The sequence below is a fragment of the Eupeodes corollae genome, chromosome 1 (genome assembly GCF_945859685.1).
Source record: "Eupeodes corollae chromosome 1, idEupCoro1.1, whole genome shotgun sequence".
Classification (NCBI taxonomy): Eukaryota; Metazoa; Arthropoda; class Insecta; order Diptera; family Syrphidae; genus Eupeodes; species Eupeodes corollae.
Genome location: NC_079147.1, coordinates 31,551,751 through 31,559,921, shown reverse-complemented (window position 1 = coordinate 31,559,921; position 8,171 = coordinate 31,551,751).

Here is an 8,171-nt window from a genome sequence, read left to right as displayed (position 1 = left end):
GTCGCACTACACGAATGTGGAATACTTTACCGGACTCAATATTTCCAACTAATTACAATATGCAGGCATACAAAACCAATGTGCATCGCTATCTCCTTACTGAGTCAAAGTTGACATCTTTAAATAAAGCTCTTATCTGCGGAACGACGAATTATGACGTTTTTCATGAATCCTAGCTTTACATGCAAAGGCGGAAGTAACACCTTTTGTGGATCAATTAGAGGGTTATTTTTGACCTTTTTCTGCCCAGGTTGAAGTGACCGACAATGAGGCCATACATTTTTAATAAAATGCTGTTTTCTAACATCCAATGAGGTTCTTCATAGAAGGATAACTCAGAGACTTATAGACTCACTTTTAGGGTTGCGTTGGTGACAATAGATTGTACATACGCTTCAAAAAAGTAACTACAGGCCAAGCAATGCAGTTTAATCCACTCACACAAGAAGAATGTAGACCTGGACGACTGAGGAGCACTTGGCGCAGGGCAGTCGAGGAGGAATCAGCGTCACTAGGCAAGAGTTGGAGGGAGATATATCTCCGGGAACCACACACGATGGCGCGTAGGCGTGCCAGAGTCCCTATGTTCCATAAGGGGTCCCAACGGACTTAACAGGTCTGAGGATCTAAGTAAGTAAGTATCAAATTTAAAACACTTTTAGAATCGTTACACTCTTTCTGTGCTTAAAAAAACAAGATGGAATTAAATACGAGTTTTAGATATTTAAAGACAATTCAAATTCGCGTTAAGAAAAATATGCTGTAACAAGGTTTTTCTTAAAAAACCTAAAATAATAGACAAATAATTTGCAAAAAAACAATACTGCACACGGTGTACAAATTTGATTTAAATTGGTTAAGTAGTTTAGGAGTCCATCGCGGACAAACAACGTGACACGTAATTTATGTATATAAGACTAGCTAAACCGATCACGCGTTGCTGTGGTTATCGTTTTTTGTCATATTCCTTTGTTGTAAACTATTTAAGGGGAACAGTAGGAGAACCAGGGTAGGAGACGTGGGTACCACCATGATTTTTACATGTAAGCCACTTGTAAAAAAAAAAATGGCGATCTTAATGACTGATTTTCTACTACTGTTACCCCTTAGGTTAGATTAGGTTAGGTTATAGTGGCTGTCCAAGATGGAAACGGATACACCGTTGAATGGCCCATTGTGATACCACATGAATCTTGAGGCTTCCTCCTAAGCTCAATGGAACCAGCTTGAGTTCCTTACGAAACGTGAGAGGCTGATTATACCGATATGATTTAGATCGTTTAGATCGTTAAAGAAGAATTCTCCTAGGTAATTCTTGCGTTTTCGAGCCAAAGCAGGGCATGTGCAGAGAAGATGAATAACCGTTTCTTCCTCTTCCTCGTCTATACAGCTTCTGCAAAAGTCATTTGAGAATACGCCTAGTCTCATGGCGTGCTTTCCTACTAGACAGTGTCCGGTTATGACAAATATTATCGAGCTTATATGCGATCTGCTTAGAGAGAGCAAGCACCTTGAACGTTTTAAATACAGTGTTGGCCAGATGTGTTTTGTGACTGGACACGTGGTGATGTTGTTCCACCTGGTGCCTACCCTCCCCGTCTTGCATTAGCAGCAGTTTATACAAGTAGCGATTGGAATGCCAGTACTTGCCAAACGTGGTAGGATGGGATGTACTGCACCGTTCCTGGTGAGTTCATCTGCCTTACAGTTATCTAGAGTGTCTCTATGGCCCGGCACCCAGCAAAGGTGAATAGAGATGATCGACAGTTATGGACTGTTATAGAGTTTGTAGAGACATAGTCTAGAGATTTGAAAGCGGCCGGCCTCACTATCAGAGAAAATACGGATGTCACATGTTGATATCACGTTTTCTTTGAGATAGGACAAGACTCCCTTTATCGCCAGAAGTTCCGTCTGGAATGAGAGACTTAATTTCAGTCGTTCAGAGTACACACCTCCACCAACCCCATTTTTTGTTTTTGACCCATCTGTTTAAAAATGGATTGACTCATCCTCGAAGAATGTCCTATCCTCCCAAAAAGATTTGGGAGGTATAGAAATCTGAAAGTTTCTGTCGAATTGTAGTTGGGGGATGGTGTAGTCTGGGTGCTTTGGAATTGATTCTAAATACCTTAGAATTACGGATTGGCCACAATGGCACTCCTACAAACACCCTTCACTTCCTCTAGCTTGGCTATCTTCCAGTTATGCGTCGGAAGGGGGTTTCAAACTCTGATCATCTCGAGAATATCCTCGATACCAGCAGGTTCGATTGGTATCCAAATGCGGGCTTTAGGTCTGCTGGAAATGTCTTCCATAGCGACAACCTCGAGCTTCGCACTTGGCTAAACTTCACCTAACGGGCTAACAGTGGTTAGGTGTAGAGGTTTATTTGAGAACGACACCGAAGACGAAATCGTTAAAGCTTGTTTAGAAATGTGCGGGTTTGGGATTTGTGCGGGAAGGACTTTCAACACACTTGATCAACATTTTCGAACAATTGATGTAAAGCAAAAATCAATACAAAGGAATGAAATTTAAAATATATTTTTATTTTTATTAAAGTTTGTAATAAATAAGTTACCTGTCTTTCGCTAATACAAAAAAGGGTTTCCTACACGTAAACATGCAACAAATAGCTGCCCATAAGAAAAACATGGATTTTCCCAAACCACAAATGGACATTGTTTGGCCTTGAGATTTATTTATAGACAGGGCAAAAGGTAAATGAATTGGAAACTGTCACCTTCTGAACGGTATAAAAAAATCTGACGGTATCCTACGTGGCAACAGAACCACTTTTCCTTCTAACTTTCGAGTTTAAATGGTTGCTTCAAGAATATTTCCGGTGACTTTTTTGATAACCAAACGTGTATGTACTGTTTCATAATCAAGGGGATTCAAATAACGCAAGGGAATAATAGGTGAACCAATATTTAATCGAAAATTATGTGGTTATTTTATTCCATTATTATAGTATTATTCATTTCAAAAATATAAACTATCATTTTCATTTAAAAGACATCATACCGCTTGGTAACAATTGTTGTTATGGAAGTTAATTTCCTCAAAATCAACATTTTTAGCTGCCAAAATAGCCCGATGACTAAGACAGTTATGATTATTTCAGGTAATTAGTCTGAGTATCCGGAAAAATACTCTAAAATGATTCATTTTTTTCCTTAAAAACAGTGAAGAAATTGTTTGGCAATTTAATGCATTAAGAAAGTCAAATTCACTTTTGGAGACTTTTTTTGATTTAATTTTTTTAAAGATTTGGCTTACAAATACTTTGCTGTATGCAAAGACATGAAATGCGATCATCTTCTTCGAGGTCAGAAATGGATATTCTTGACATTGCGTATATAGTCAAACAGCCCTCTCCGTAATGTCTTCAACAAATTTTCACTGAATGTAAGTTAAAAAATGTCTTCACGTTAAAAAAGGCAAAGGTTGCCCTAAAAAAGGCGGATTGGTATCTATAAAAGAGAAAAAAAGAAGATTGCGCAATGTAGCGGCACTTAAATTTAGGTTTCTTTCAAAGGCTATATTCAAATCTTTCAATGACAAAAATGTTGAGATTTAACGTTACGATACTTTTTTTCACAAAGGTTTCAACACATGGTAATTTCCACTAACACACTTTTTTTGTTTAAATAACTTGTTTAATATTGAAATATTTACCGGTCTTCAACTAATTCTACAACTTTTATTTCAATAAAATTTTCCCTTTTCCTAACCCTGTATTCGTCACTGCTTCTCTGCCACTTCTAATCCAATTAACCGTTTTACTGACGACAATATACTCAGCATTTCATATTCGTCTCTAGATTCAAATCCTTGTCCTTCTGATATGGAACTTCAACGGCAGCGTATAAATAGCTCTTTAAATTCTCGCCAGCATTGTGCAATAAAGAATAATTAACCGTGTACAATTTCAAAAAAAATCAATGCTGTCTTATGTCGTTAAAGCGCAACCCAACCCAAATGCCGCTGGTCATGTTTGGCGCTTTGAATCCAGGAAACTTATCAACCTTCAATACTCAACCGCTTGTTGTAGAATGATCACATATTTGATATTGCCAAAAATTCTGCAAGGTGCTTAAGATTTTTTCGAAGATGCAGGAAATTTTCATACTTTATGATCTGGCTGTGATTAACAAAGCCTTAAGTCGTCAAAAAGAAGTTTATGTCTCGTGGATAGAATTGAAATATAGGCTATAGAAATATAACCAAAATATTTACATCACTCGAACACCACCTTTCGTTGTTTTACAAATATTTTCTAAAACAATGATCTGTCGTAATAGTCAGTTGGCTGCCCACCCCCTCAAAAAATACAGCCTTCCTCGTACTTCCAGAAATACTCATCAGGTTAAGTTTATGAATTATTACAAAGAGATTCTATTTTTATTTATTTATTTATTTATTTATTCATCAATATGAGATTTAAAAATCTACAATTAGACTACTAGATAAATATTTACATGTTTTAAATTTATTAAATAAACTTTAACTGACTTAATACTTAAAATATAATTAATATGAGAAGTATATAAAAATAAAATATAAATAAAAATATATAATTAATTCGTTCATACATGATCAAAATATAAAATCAATTAAAATGAAAATACAATAATAGTTTACTTTTCAAAGAAGATCTACTTACCTAAGTGAAAATCAAAATCAATACAATTTAAAATTAAGTTTATTTCTTTGACACAGCGGGTTATAGGTTCATTTTTCGCGTAATTAACTCTGTGTACATCTTCTCGAAACAAACAACGTATTTGAAGTTGTCGCGACGGAGCATAAAAATTTATTAAAGACAACAAAAAAGGGCATTTGATATGGTATGATAAAATGTCACTTATAAACATCACAGAAAACAATTTACGTCTATTTTCAAGTGATTGAATACCTAAAAGTTGGAATCTAGTTTTGTATGATGGAGTTTCGATGTTCCACCCAAATTTTTGAATAGTGAATCTTGTAAATTTTTTTTGGACCATTTCAATTCTTTTAGATTGAATGTTATAAAAAGGGTTCCAGATAACACAACAGTATTCCAAGATTGGTCTTACATATGAGGTAAAAAGCGATTTGAGAGTAAAAGGGTCTTTAAAGTCTATGCTATTGCGTTTGATAAAACCGAGCATGGAATTAGCTTTGGTTACACTAAATTCAATGTGCTCAACAAAGATCTTTCTTCTCCCCTACTCTTTTTAGAACTTGATTTTCAATATTATATTCAAAGATGATTTCAGAATAGTTGCGGCAAAAAGAAAAACATTGACATTTAGCTACATTTAAATATAATTGGTTTTTCTTGCACCATTGGGATGATTTCAAAATATCGTCTTGTAAGAGATGACAGTCATTAATAGATTTTATGCAACGAAAAAACTTTAGGTCATCGGCGAAAAGAAGTTGACTAAAATTAAGGAAATTACTAGCTAAGTCATTTATAAAAATTAGGAAAAGAAGTGGTCCAAGATGGCTACCTTGGGGTACACCAGATGAAACCAAAATTGGTTTTGATAGAACTTCGTCAATGCAAACAAATTGAACTCGACCCTTAAGATAAGATTCCAACCATTTCAAAAACATAGAATGAAATCCAAAGTTTTTTAATTTCTTAATTAAAATAGAGTGACTTACTCTATCAAATGCCTTTGAAAAATCGGTATAAATTACATCAATTTGATGTCCTTCTCCGAGATTATTTAAAATGAAATTGGAGAAAATGGAAAGATTAGTCATTGTTGATCTTCCTGCAACGAAACCATGTTGTAACAGTGAAATGTGCACCTTAACTAAAAATGTTAGTTTTTCATATATCGATTTCTCGAAAAGTTTTGGAATACATAACAATTTACAAATCGGACGGTAGTTACATATTTGCTGTTTAGACCCTGATTTGTAAATAGGGTTTAAAATGATTTCTTCCATGATGGAAGAAATTCGCCGTTCAGCTAGAGAAGCAGCACATTTTTTAAGAACAAAAGGTGGAATTTCGTCTGGGCCTGGTTTATTGTCATCATTTAAACTCAAGAGACCATCTTCAATTTCGGAAATATTTAACTCTAAACCACCAATATCAGTCTTACATTCAAAAGACAAATATTCGGCTGTCCATGCTGAACTTGCATTCGAATTAGCGTAACTAGATTCAAAATAGTGTGCGACGGAATCACAAATACTTGACACATTTGAAAATGTTGACCCAAGGTAATTCATGCACCTGGGAATACCAACCGAATTTTTTTTACTCTTGATGTAGGACCAGAATGACTTACTATTTTTTTTTAGGTTAGATTCAATTGATAAAATATAATTTTGAAATAAAAATTTGTTAAGAACATTAAATTCTCGTTCCAATTGGATATAAATATTTTGTAATTCATCTTTATTTTCTGCTATCCGTAAGCGTTTATAAGCCTTGTTTTTTCTATTGCTTAAGTTACTAAGCTTTTTATTGAACCAAGGCGGCTTAGAATTTGCTTTAATTTCAACTTTAGGAACATACATATCAATTGCCAATTTCAGGTTATCAATAAAAAAGTCATAAAAATGTAATAAATCCAAAGAACAAAAATACCCACACCACGGAATATGCACCATGTAACTCGCTATGCCTTCGAAATTAGCTTTTTTGTAATTCAGTTTCAATTTCACACAATTGTTAGATTTGATAAAATCATAAAAAGAGAAACAAATATCTAAAGCATTGTGATGAACAGAGTTAGAAAACATAGGATATATTGATTTATTTACAGATATAGCTAGTTCTCTGTCAACAAAAACAAGGTTTTAAGCGAGAATGAAACAACGTTTTTTAATTATAATGCATTGTCATTTATGAAAGATAGCAATATATTTAAAAAGTTCTTAGTTCTTTTAAAAGACTTGAATTTGATAAATAGTGTGCAACATTTGTTTTAATTTCTTTTACTGATAAAATATATTGAAAATTCCCCTCCTGACTACACCTTTTTTTAACTTAAATTTTGTCTAAAATGATTTTCAGTAAACCTATTAAGATCTAAAGTCACATCTTTTGATGTTTGCTTTCAATCAAAGAAATCGATTCTTGGGTAGAAAACATTGTTTTTTCACGTAATATTTTTTTCTTTTTTCTCAATTCTCAAACTTCAAATTCTCTTAGCCTTAGGTTAAGGGGCAGTTCTTGACCTTTAATCAGGTGAACCGCTTAAAAATATTCTGTAAGGCAGGATGACAAATCTAAAATAACATAATACGTAACGAAACCTCACATTTCCATATTTCAAGGACTGAAGCGAATATTGTAGTCATTAGATTTTTAAAAACACTTGTATCCAGGAAGGTCTACATACATATTTAATTTAATACATTTCTTAAGCTTGAAATTTTTCAACGTTTCCATAATCCTGAAAAGAAGGGATGTAAGTGAAATTGGACGATAGTAAGATGGTGAGGAGGATTCGCCTTTTTTAGGGACATGCTGGACAAATGCAGTTTTCCATCCACTCGGAAAGAGACCGGTAAAATAAGACACATGGAAAAGCTTACGCAGTGGTTTTGCCAGCGTTGAACAACACGTCTTCAGAACAATTCCGGGGATGCTATCCGGGCGAGTGGATTTTTGAAGGTCAAGATTTTTAAGTACTCTAGTAACTAGTACCTAACTGAATATAGACGATAGAAATATAACCAAATATTTACATCACTCGAACACCACCGCAATGTTTCTTGCCTTATGTTGTTTTACAGATATTTTTACAATGTTCTGTCGAACTAGCCAGTTGCATGCCCCCTCAAACAATAAAGCCGTAGTACTCACACTTCTAGAAATACTCACCAGTTTAAGTTTTTGAACCATTACACAAAAATCCTATTTTAAGCGAGAATGTGGAACGCTTTACTCAACTTGGTTTTTTCCCTCCCCCCACACAATTTTTGGTAATGCTGTTACAGATACAAAAGTACATTTATGGCTGAAACACAAACACGCTTCAGCTTCGTCAGCGTAACGTTGGGCCTGCTTCGAGGTTGCTTTGAATTACACTTTCAATATGATATTTCCAAGCTGTCACTAGCAGCTGTTATTTTTTCTCAAAATAATAAAACTGATGTGTTTTGAAATCGACAAACAAATTAATTTATAGCGGAAGTACATAGTTTAC